This window comes from Dermacentor albipictus, chromosome 5 (assembly GCF_038994185.2).
Source record: "Dermacentor albipictus isolate Rhodes 1998 colony chromosome 5, USDA_Dalb.pri_finalv2, whole genome shotgun sequence".
NCBI classification, from domain to species: Eukaryota; Metazoa; Arthropoda; class Arachnida; order Ixodida; family Ixodidae; genus Dermacentor; species Dermacentor albipictus.
The window spans coordinates 38072768-38085680 of NC_091825.1; the positions used below are offsets into that span (position 1 = coordinate 38072768).

At 47.3% G+C, this 12913-nt stretch overlaps 1 protein-coding gene across 1 annotated transcript in view; it reads left to right on the plus strand.

Annotated features, from left to right (window-relative positions):
• The window catches only part of LOC135909511 (decapping and exoribonuclease protein-like), a 68321-nt gene extending 63804 nt beyond the window's left edge, over positions 1-4517 (plus strand). The window contains exon 8 of the transcript XR_010566722.2: positions 3651-4517. The gene's annotated coding sequence lies outside the window, so the exon portion shown is untranslated. The remainder of the gene's footprint in view (positions 1-3650) is intronic.
• Positions 4518-12913: the final 8396 nt, after the last annotated feature.

Genomic DNA, 12913 nt, shown 5'->3' on the forward strand with positions numbered 1-12913 from the left:
AACACCATGGTACGGCGTGCACACTGTCCAATACGATGGGCACGCAACTTGAATGCGACAAAATTGTCGTGGCAGTATGAACGTGTTGTCCTTGCCCTGCACCTATCAGACATTCTATTACATTTCCTTACACCCATTCTTTTTCTCACGTTTTCTGTTCTCTGTGCAAAATGACTGAATAGGTGCACAGTGTACCATCCCTTTATTTCAGAAGTTCCGTGCATGCAACTGGCCGGGCTGGCACGTAAAACACTATTCAATCAATGAAATTGTAGCGTGGCTTTAAATTTCCATGTCCACATGCTAAAAACTGCAGCGCACTTCCATGTATACTGAGTAGGTATCGATTGCATGATCACTTTCTGCCAGCTTTCACGAGCTGCTACTTTGCTGTTACCGCTGCCCAGTCATGACAACTTGTCGCAGACGTGACTAGATGAACTAGTTTTAAATAGAAAACTTTTTTTGCCAATACGCTACTTGAATGTGTTCATACACTACTCTACCTTGGGTTTACTGGTGGCATTGAAGAAATACAACACTATAGTGTACACATCTCGTTTCGCATTTCTCCCAGCTTTCTGTCATCAGACGTGGGAACAAAAGCACATCTTATTTATTCACACTGTTCAAGGACAGTTTGTTATTTGCAGATTAATTTAAAAATTAACACAGTACGTTGAATAGGCAAAAAAAAATTGCAGCATGCATTTATGACACTGCAGCCATTTATAATGGACTTCAGTTGCAGCTGTGCTCTTCGTTTCTCATCATGAGACTCATTCAGACCCATGATGTAGAAGTGCATTCGTGTGACAACGTAAAAAACCGATCAACTTCATGGTTAATACCTGGCAATGTTCACCACAACCAACACCACCGGTGCTGTTGGTTGTAGCTAACTCTTGCTAAAGCAGCGAGTGAAAATGTGTTCGTGTTCACTGATAAACACGAAAAGCTTCAGTGAAGGGTAAAAAAGACCAGCGAAGTTGCAAGATTTGTGAAAACGGCAGCATTTAAGCACTTTCCATCTGAGGCAGGCAGCAGGAGCTGGTTCATGCATGCACTACACTTTGTTTTCAGTACATGCTTCCTTCCGACAAAGCCAGCCACATAATAAGTAAGTATGTATGGGTGGTTCAGCACAGTGGGAGAGCTGCTATCAAGCCAGCCTTTGGCTTTTTCAATATCTCCCTCTTCAAGTAACAAGTCAATCGACTGCTGCTGCTTGTATGATGTAGCAGTCTGGTCTACAACTGTCAAAAGTGAGCTTACAACTTAGTCTTGAACGTTTGATCCAATGATGCTCTTGGCAAGATTGTAATAGGTAAGGCAATCAATGGCAATTAACGCTGCTTTGCAGATCCGGAGTTTCTCGTGTCAAATATGCAGGCAGCTTGTGCAAAATCGGAACTGCATGAGGGGCAAGCGTTGACGTTCCCATTGGCATTCAAACTTCCACACCATTGATGGCATGCATGTAGCCTCTCGAAATAAAATGCAGTTCAAGGTGCAACTCGCATCAAGCGGCTTGTCAAGCCAATGGAGGTCGTATTCCCAAAGAAGTCGTCGTTCTTCCTCTTTCAGGGCATTAAAAGATATAACTTACAACTTCATTGCACACGCGCATATCCAGTTGTGCAACCTGGTGCATAACAATGGTTTAGATGGTTTTTCAGCCATCTCACGAGCATAAACATGCTCACTTTATGCTCGTGGGCGATGACGGCGCCGCCACTACTTTCGCCACAAGCTTGGACAGGGGCAAGCAAAGAGTAAAGTTTTTCTTCCTCCGCCGGGTTCTTCGTGTTTTCGTTCGTTCTCGGCTTTTCCTAAGCCGCTGCACTGTTCTCTGCTTCGGTATTCCGGGACTAAAGATGCTGGGTGCCAACAACTTCAACTGAATTTATTTACAGGCAAACAATAGCGGTTACACTGAGTATATAGTAAACAAGGAAACGAGTTCACATTAACGAATGCGGCTCAGCAAAGGCCTCAGCGCAGTACATCGCTCCGTTCGGGCACCTGACGAGATCGGTCCGTCGTCTAGCTATCAAGTCTCGGACCACACTGGAACATATATCAGTATATACGAAACAAAGAAAATGGGTTCGCATTTACGTATGCGGCTGAGCAAGGGCCTCAGAGCAGTCCATCGCTCCGTTCGGGCACCTGACGAGATCGGTCCGTCGTCTCTCAAGTCTCAGACCACACTGGAACATATATCAGTATATACTAAATAAGGAAAACGGGTTCGCATTTACGAATGCGGCAGAGCAAAGGCCTCGGAGCAGTCTGTCGCTCCGATCGGGCACCTGACAAGATCAGTTCGTCGTCTCTCAATTATCATCCACACTGGCCACTCAGCCGCGCACATTCTCGCCCCCAGCCGCGGGACCCGCTGTCCGGGCTGCGTAACTCGCACTGGCAGTGGCCACTGCTCGACCCAAGCGTTCTCCATAGACTTCCTTCTCCAAATGCCAATACAGTGGCTCGCTGCAGAATTTATGGCGCTCGCCAGATCCAGTTCGCGGGAACCCCTGGCGCTCCCTTTTTCGCCGAACAGCGTCCGGCCACCACCTTCCCAATGCAGGCGCTCTCCGGAAGCGGCCCGGGTGCGAACCAACAGCACAACATTGCAATGCAACAGATACACAACCACAGAGTGGACCCCAGAGATGTCGAGCAAGCACGCACTTCAACCAAAAAAAAAACGCACACATGAGTTTAACTAAGGCGAACATTCACAGCGACCTTACGCAAGCGGAGCGCGCTTCGGTCGCGCCACTAGAAAGCCTTCTAGTTCGCTATACCTACAGCATGCGGCGCACCCCCACGATGTTATCGCACTTGAACTTGACACCGAACATCACTGCGATGGTGGAAATTGGCCTGGAGTGTCCATATAATTGCTATCACAACAAAACGAGGATGTCACTGCGGTTTATGTGAACGAATGTATTTTTATACTATAAGTTGTGCTGGTGTACCGGGTATTTCCACGTGATTGTCACCACCCAACTTAGCATGATGTAGAAAGGTCGAGAAGAGCCGTGCGACAAGTATGCTCTCACTGGTAAATTTTTCATTTGCGGACAGGTATTCATTGTTTAGTGCAATGGGTGGCTGTGGCGAAAGGAATTGTTACGGGTGGGACAAACACCAAATCATATTCTGAGCCGTTCTTCCTTCGGTGATGCACGAGATTCTCTGAGTGCTAGACATTCTGTTCTCTTTCTGTCTTTCTGCTTTCTCGTGTTAGCACGTGCACTCTGCTCGCACACACGCGCACACATGCACGCACGTAAAACTAAACTGCAACTATTCACTTCGCAGTGCTTTGAATCTCACATTGATTCCTTGTGAAGCAGAATGAAAGCTGACGTCTTCGTCTTGAAGGCGGGCAGCTCAAGTAATGCACACGAAGATTGAGCAGTGACAACGGAATACTTCACAGAGAGAGAATGATATTTTTAAATAATAATGAAGGAATAAGTGCTGCACCTTAAGAGTAGGCGCGCTGTAAAGGTTGAGTCCAAGTGCGAGAGGATTAAACTGCCTGACTTGCTTGAGCTAATCGCCTTTGTTCGGTACCATCGCGAGGTGAATGCAATACTTTGATCGCTTTGAGATAAACGTTTCTCTTACAGGAGCCCTTCGCCAATGCGCGCACACATCGCGGCGGAACATATAGGGTCAGGCAGGACGCGTCGAAGCACAAGCGTGGCAAGTAGGCGTCCGAGATGGCCAGTGGTGGTTGCGAAGGTTCGGCGGCGGATGCACTTCACCGCAGGACATGTCTAGCCGCCCCTGGTGAACACGCCGTGGTCATAGCCGTGCGTGACACACTCTCGAGAGGTCGGCTGTCCGGGATATGAGACTGTCCAGATTGGCCATTTGTATGTGCAAGGAGAAAGCCGCGATTGTATAGATGGTGCCGTTCAATAGAGGTACCTGCGTGTGCCAATTACGTGGCATCCAGAATGAAATCAAGATGCAGTGCGCAGAAATAAGCTAACTGTAACGCATTAGCAACTCCGCTGGGTTAATGTCTACAAGGACAAAGTGTTGACGCCTTCACCGTATGAGGAGAGACCTTCGTCGGCGCGGGAAACGCAGTGGTATTTATGGCGTCAGTTATTATATACATAAAAGAAGTTTCAGTTTCGCCCGAAATGTGAAGCATCGATTTCAATAGCAGATTGGTTTGACAGCTATACGAAATAAGGATAATAGCTCTATCGGCCATATAAAGTTGGAAACATTTGCTTACTAACTGATAACAAGCATGGTGTCAGCGCGCACAAGCAAACATGAACACATTACACTCAATGAGCACCGAAAGTCGCTGTGAAAACACTGGTGTGAGGAAGCGCGGCAGCAGCAGCCAGCAAAGTGACCGTGCTGTCTATTGCTTCAACGCAAGTGCGTCGAGAACACAGCGCGCGCAAAAGTATGAGCTGTTTGCAGATCCATTTTAAGACACAGCGCGTACGACCATGCAAACTATGCACATGTTGGTGGAGTCGAAGCCGCCCTCCATCCCTCCCTCCGGCGCTTTATTCCGTTTTCCTCCGTATATGGTGCTAGAGAGTGAGCAGCTATCGTTAGTTGCTCTTGCACTCTGTGGACTCCGTACACATCGCCGATGGCTGCGGGCCGGGCGATTGATATTTCAATTGCTAGTACGTACAGCAGCGTGCGGAACTTTCGGAGCCGCCGGACGTTTGTGCACATGTGTGAGTAAGAGCATACGCGAGACAGTATAGGGGCTTTTGCTCCTTGAATATATGACTCTGCCTAGGCACTACGGGGGAGAAGTTTCTTAGTGCTCTGACGCGTTTCATGCGTTTGTCCCTAGGCGTGCCGGCATTGTGGAGTCGGGTCGAGTTTGATTACGCTAGAGCGCTATCTGCCGACCCGGTGAAATAGGTGAAGCAGCACTGACGCCCTATTTGGCGACTGCTGTGTTGGACAGACTGTCTGGCACCTGCGGCGCTCGTGATCAGTCGTGCCGGATCATAGCTTTTTCACTCCTCGCGGTGATGTACCTTGAAAATATCACAGATGTTTCTGTGGAAGCGGCAGGAGCGGTAGCAGAGGTCGGGTTGCATATATTGAAAATTTTGAAGGCACATCGCCTTAATTAGAAACAGCGGTTGAACATGAGTGGCTGAAAGGCTGCAGGTGACGCTGAATGCCCCTGCAACCGCTATAAGAACACGTTGCGCTACCCGAATGCCTGTTACGTTAGCCTAACCTAGCCTAACGTTAACATAACGTTAACCTAAGCAAGCATTGCCGAGACGCAAGGACAATAATCCTCACAGCTTATCCGCTGTGACCACGCTAACCACGCTAACGCCTTTTACGCTAACCTAAGGTAACCTAAGCTAACTTAACCGAACGGGGACGAGAGACAAAGCCAATAATTCTCACGGCGTGACATGAGGCAGTGGCGTTCAACCGCGGTTGCTAAGACGCTGTGCGTTTATTTCACTCATAATAGGAGCGCTCAGAAATGCCCCTGAAAAGTGGAGAGCAGAATACGAAAAGCCTGCCAAAAGTGAAGATACTGCTGCAGGAGAGCAGGCCGGGCTATCATAGCCGGGCCTCTACTATGGCCCCTATACTGCTCTCCCGGAAAAATCAGTGATGTTTTTTGAAGCTAGCATGACTGATTCAGCACCTGCGCCTCAGGCGTGATAGAGTCTGTCCGACGTACCGTCAGATACAGCGATCACAATATGGGGCGTCCGGGCCCACTGCCTCGCCACGCGGGCAGCCAGTGTCGGACTGTAAACAAACTTGACCTCACTTCGCAATAGCGGCTTGCCTAGGAGACAAACTCCGTTACTCGTACAACACGAGCACAGAAACTTCTACGTTGTGCTTAGACAAAGTTAGATATTGAAGGAGCAAAAGCCCCAAGATTTTTTCACTCGCACCCGTTCTTACTCGCGCCTGTGCAGGAACGTCGGGCGCCATCGAAAGTTCCACGCCTCGCTGTATTTACTTGCAATTGTAAAGATGCGCACGGACGGGGAGCGCCGCTGCGCCGCCTGCACGTACAACGTTTCTAGGTACTTTTTCGTCGAAGCGCCACAGCACATGCCCTAAATCCTTCTAGGTATTGGTTTTGCATCCCTGGCTGTTCCTAGGCGCGCATTCTGCTCGGCCCAGCCTGCATTCGCAGAGTTTAGGCGATATAGGTAAGTTTTAATTTTAAACGCGTAAGCATTTGTATGCTTTCCCAACGGCAAAACCGCATCTCCCTCCGTTCGTCCCATAATAACACGACCGCTTTCAAGATAGTACCCGCGGTAGCAAGTGAAGTTGACTTAGCGCTGCCCCTCGCTTCAACGCCAACGAAACGGCGAGAACACAGCGCTCACGGTGCTCTCAGCAAACGCCTCGCTCTGCCACTTCAGCAAATCGCTTTCAAGTTACGAGCGCGCGTCTCTTACACTAAGTAAGCGGCGAAAACACAGCATGCGAAGCTATGAGCTTGCAGATCGCTTTCAAAGTGCGGGCCACACAGTGGTGCCATACAAAGCCGCCACCTGAGTACGTTCACGGTTCATGATGGTTCGACGCGGATGGATAAGGCGCTAAAGAGCGATTATGGCTTGTAATGATCGGAACGTCATCATCGCACCTGGGCCTCCACCTGCAGTAATCTGCTTGTGTCATCAATGCTCCTTGCGCCGCCGTCGGGACCATGCAGTTTGCGTCGCCACTGCGCTGTCGTAAGTACTGGCCCGGTCAAGTTACATAACATTGGTAATGACACTGGGCTGCGTGGAGATGAGCTAGTGGCACAATGCTTACGTGACTTATATATGCGCATACTTAGTCTAACTCCCAAAAATGTTTCTTCGTGTTTCTTTTTTTTTGTTCCTGGATGTCCTGCGATAGTTTGTTTAATATGCGTCGTGTGTGGCGCTTGCCCCTTGCTATTGTTTCGGCTGGAAGAGAGATAGTGATGTAAAGAAGGAAAGGACGCTTGATCGCAGCGATCATATGGCTCTTATCACATCCGTTTATCCCCTTATCCGAACTGAAAAATTTCGTCGAGTGTTACTTCAGCTTCAGCACGCAACTTTTATTTCGTAATAGCCTAGGTGGCGTGATTAAAAAAACCTATTTTTTAGCGACAGCTGGCTGAGCAGATTGTGCGCCCACGCATAACATCTCCCTATAGACCCACCAAGTGCCTAGAAGGATCTAGGGCCCTCGCAGTGCTGTTTCGGGGGAAAAAGTACCTAGAAATGTGGCACGTGCGAGTGGCACATGGCAGCGCAGTGGTCGAGCACTGGGCTTGCGCGTAAATAAAAACGCGTGTTCGGGCTGGTGCAGGAGGCGCTCAGAGGAGGAATGCACTAGAGTTACTTTATATGCTACCTTTGCTAGCATATACAATAACTAGGCTAGGGCAGAGTGGGGTGACGTCAGAGGATACGTGCGGGCGAGTGCGGAGGCCTTCTCCTAGTCTAGATGGTTCTGGCTTAGCTCGCTGCATGAAGTTTCAGGTTTTATTATCTGATGTTCGCGGGAAGCGTGCGGTGCTGTGCGTTGATCGGCGTGGGAACCTTCGTCAGTTTCGCGGTCCTCGATAGCTGTGTGCTTGCGCTGCGAGGCGTTTCAGCCGTTTCACGACTGGCACCGCTCGTGCATCGCGCTTTGGTGCACAAATACCTTAAAAACAAGCCCTGCAAGGCTCTCCCAGATGTCTAAAGACAACAGGCAAGCGCGCAGACCCAACGACATCAGAAGGCGCATGTACATGAACACGGCCCTGTGCATGCGTATGTTCCACGAGTCTCCGGACGTCGTTGCGCCTTGATTGTGCTACACTTCCCCCTTACCAGTAGAGAAAGCTCAAAAATTGATGCTCCTTATCATTGTCACCTGGTTTATGACCTGTGTTTTTCTGTGCCAAGTCTTATCGTGCAACTTCAGTAACTCGCCCAGCTTTTCATTCCGCCCTCTGCTTTTTCTGTGGCACCGTTCTACAAACCTACTAAGAGCCGAAAAGTTACTGTTCGTGTTGATGTATTATCTCGGTAATTGCCGACGGGAAAACCGCGCGAAAACCTTCATGTGTAGCCATGATACGTTTTTTTTTGTAAAGCATGAGCATTGCAAGTGCAGATTTTTGAGATGAGATTGATATGCAGATTTTTGCACTTCGTGCTTGTTGCTGAAATGAGTGCCCTGTAGGTATGACTCTGTGCCTTAAGTGACGTAAATCTACTGCTAAGCATTGCATTCTGGGGAAAGTGGTGTTTTCGGCTTATTTTGCTTGGTCTTTGTTTGAGGAATAGGCCTTTCTGCAAATGTTTTCTATGTGCTGCTGGAGAACCTGACTACCTTCTGCTCCTCTTGCCACCGTTACTCAAGTTGTGGCCAAGTGCAAAAAATGCGATGTGTATTTCCGTTTTTGTACAATGCTATCTTTTGCCATGTATTTTTCATTTTGTTCAACAGTAATGAAGATGTCACGTATTTCATATATTTTTGTGCAGATATATAAATGAGTTATTCATTGTTATTTTTTTGGTGGGGCTGTCAATAAAACAATCTTATCATTTTAATCTTTTTTTAGGTATTTTGATTGCCATTGTTTTTGCCATTACCATTTACTTTTCACTTTCTTCAGTTGTCATGACTATATGTCATGCACGTCGTCCAGATTTTTGCAATATCTCAGTGAGTATATCGGAAGCTCTTCTACACTTTGGTCTTAGGGCATTATATAATTTTTTATATGTTCGTACATAAAATGGCTTTCGCGTTTTCCTGAGTTTGATTTTTTTTAAATTTCACTGTGAACTTTTGTGTTGTTTAGTAGTCATGTACATGTCATGCATTTTTCACCTTTGTTCATTTTCTTAGCGTGTGCGTATCATGCCAAGTTATGCGAAAATCTGTTTTCGGAAACGAGTCAATAAAACGAGGCCAAAGATCTGTTGTGTTGGTAGTGTAATTTATTTATATTTTGGCACACGCTGGCATAATCAAAGTATCGACAAGACTGCGTGCGTGCAAACGCATAAAGATCCCACGGCGCACCACGTGCCAGTTCACAATCAATGCCAATGCCTGGCAAGCACGCGCGCGCGCGAAGAAAAAAATAAAATAAAGGTATGCACCACGGACAGGCAAAAAGAAAGCAAAGGTGAACGTGCGCGGGGCACGATGAAGGGTGCAAAGGGAGCGGGGCGGGTCGGCATAATAAAAACAAAATTAACAAAGAAAGCGATAGGGTGATTTTGAAGCAAGGTTTGGGTACGGGCTAGTTGGTATTCCATGGTATCAATCGTCACTTACAGCGCATACATAGACGAGGGACAAAAAGGACGACGAAGACAAGCGCTGTCTCCCTCGTCCTATTTGTCCCTCTATGTATGCGCTGTAAGTGACGGTAGGGTGAGAAGGCGCCGCCCGCCTACTGTTCCTGTTGCCATGACAACGTAAACAATAGTGTGCGCCGCCTTTTTTCTAAAGTATCGCCCACATGTTAGGGCCGTAACTGAACGTAGCGCTAGCGTCGGAAGAGCATCTGCAATAAAACAGCCAATGGCAGCCATGCGGAGATTCACCACTGTGGTCGAGGCTTTAAACGATGCTTTTGTAGCAGAAATACTGGCGGAGAATCACAGACGCGGTCGCCGTCCGCGCCCCCTTGTGCTTGTGCTGCGCGGTGTCGGTTCAAGTTGGCCGACCCCCAAATTTGAAATTTCCAGTTCGCCCACACCTGAATTTCAAGTTGGCCCGTGCAGAAATTTCAAGTTGGCCCACACCGAATTTTCATTTAGCCCACCCCTTAATTTCAAGTTGGCCTACCCCAAAGTTAAGTTTTCCCAACCCCAAATTTCAAGTTGAGCCACAGCCAAAGTTAAGTAGGCCTAACCCCAAATTTAAGTTGCACCACCGCCTAATTTTATCTTAGGTCACCCCGAACTTCTGCTGGCTGACTTCGACATGTCAGCTGGCCCAGCCACAAAATTTATTTGACCCACCCCTACTATAGGTTTTCCCATGTATTTTTTATGGGGCCCTCTCCATCGCTAATAATAAATCTAATCTGGTCATATAGGTATTCCCTCTTACCAATTCTTTTAGTTTTAATTGTTCCTTATCGCTTATAATGCTACCAATTATCTATTTTCATACTATTATAACATTGAAATGTCTTCCTAAATTATTCCGCTTTGTGCAGATACAAGCAAGATTGTGCAGCTCGCATGACATCTTACTGGGATACTCGCCAAAGAATGCTTACGAATTAAAATGTGGGCATCTTGGGAAAGGTGAAACCGCTGGAAAAGTCAGCACAACACTAAGTTAAATATAAAAGCGAACATAAGATAAAAACCATAACGTTCACAGGGCGGCCAAATTTTGACACAAATAAATTGACTAGGATTACTTCAGCTGGTACATTATGGTGTAGTATAAGGCAAGAATTGTCGATAAGTGTTGGGAGGTCCTGCGCCGAGCGCCCGCGAACTGTCGGGCGGCTTCAAATATAAGCGAGGTGCCTGGTCGCCAGTCGTTACAGGGTGAGTCGGATCTGAAATTCGGTACGCGGACTCGGTCACATTAAATACAATGCCCTCTACAGTGTCATCCTTCGACGGCTGGTACCCCATTTTCGCGCAATGATGACGCGAACAAATTATCTCATGTACGAACTGTCGCCTTCCTCGAACTGCCAGCATTCCTTAATGATGCCCTTGACAGTCGCACAAGCCTTGAACACAAATAAGTGTGAGGAGTTGTGCGCGAGGCCTTTGCGTATATCTGCTAGGCTGTATTGCGGCTGCATTATAAAGGCGGAACAGCAACAGGAACTTTAGGAACTCGCTTCAGGAACTCTTCTTCTGAAACTCGCTGCTGAACACATGCCATGTCGTTAACGAGAACTCTCGATTTTAGAACCAAGTCCTGGCGGAGTCTCCTAACGAAAAATAGGCGTGACGCAACTTCTCTTCAGGGTTTCACTTGTAGGCTGACACTCTGGAATGTCGAGCCTGGTCTCCCGGTCTTCCGACGAAGCTCCACGGAAGGTAGGTGACTCCCTGCGTTGCGGAAGCGCTACCGTTGATGGCGAAACTGTTGCGGTCATCGTTGCTGCTGACTTGTAGACCTTTATGCTTCGCTTAGGCAGAGAACCGTGCTCCAGGGGCTAGTTTTGTGGTCTGAGGCTCGCTCAATGATCCGGGGCGACGCTGGTGTTGTCTTCTGGTTTGGTGCTTGACACGCAGCATCGCGGGGGCGTCCAGTACATTAAAGCAAAAGCACCTCTACCATGTAGTAGTGACGGTCAATAATACAGCAGCAACACTGTGAATGAAGAAACTATTGTCAATGTTATTTGTGCATCACTTGGAACGAGGCCTGGGGGACGAGACAGAGGTGTAAATTTTCAACAGGTAATGGTAGGAAGTCAAGTGGTTTATCTACATATATAAATGTGACGTGACAGGAAAGACATAATAAAATAGGCAGGTGCAATTAGCAAGAGCGACTTTCACACGTGCAATAGCAAGATAAATTCTAAATACTAGTAAGTGTAAAATTATTCGCGTGTTCCTTGACGTATTGCGCCTTCTAATCCCTTTTCGGTAGACGGTCTGGATAGTCTGCGACCGGTGGGAAAGTAGGGCGGAGGGTATCAATGCGCCGTCCTGCGTACATTACTATTATGATCTCGAAGCCTATTGTTCAGACATCGGCATGTTAGGCCAGTGCACTTTTTCCCACAGTCAATGTAATTTTTCTCGCTCATACAAGCCCAAACCATCACGCTTCTAAGAAGAAAATAGCATTTTATTGCGGAAACTTGTGTGCCCACAAAAGCAAGTTACGCTCAAAGCAGAGCGACAGCGTCGGCATTTATATATCACTCGTCGGAAGCTCCAGCGTAACCGCTGGTGCTCGCGTCCTTTCCGGTAACTACTACACACTTCCTATCGATCAGATTACGCAAGGTTCCTCGGGAGTATACACAACAGGTAGAATCGACGATAACATTCTAGTAAATTCGATATTATGCAGGCGCATTTTGCGCAGAGCGATGACGTTTAACACGTGCTAGCCGTTGAAATGCGGCGACCGTATGGAGATAAACGAGTACTCGAGTCAATATTTTACGAGACGACAGCAGACGCAGTAAAGATCAGCGATCTTGGTTTTAACAACAGATGCATGTTTCGTAACATTGCAACACTTTGCATTATTATGGTAAATGCTGGATTTGACCAACTTTCCAGAGAACAATTAGTCGCGTATGGCTTGATGTATTGCGCCTTCTAATCCCCATTTCGATAGAAGGTCGAGTAAGTCTGCGACCGGTGGCAGAGTAGGGTGGAGGGTACCAATGGTATTTTTTTCCTAGGACACGCACGTAACCGTTGAGAGAAAGGGATGATAGTGCAGTGTTGAGTTCTGACAAGAACAAGCGTACGTTGCAAGAAGGGGGCCGCTAAACAAATAGTACAACTATTGACAGCTCAGATGAGCATAGTCGTAAAGTAACCACTTAAGTTTCTAAACAGTAAAGTGGTATTTTTGATACAGAACACGTGTCTTTCACGAATAAGGTGACGCCTATTCGCCGACGCAGCGTGCTAGTACATGAGAACTGTTGATAACCGGGTATAGAATAAGAAGCAGCGGTATCGACGGAAACGTTTATTTCTCTCAAAACTGACATCAGAAACAGACAGGAAAGACATAGCAAAAAAAAAGATATTGCAGTGTTTTGAATGCAGGAGATATTAAGATGGATGGCAGTGAAACCATTACCGGTTTGAGGAAAAAAAAATGCTTCCAGACGATGGTGAACTGGCGAAGCTCATATTTAGACAGGTTTTTTAACGTCAATCAGAATATCAACGTGGAC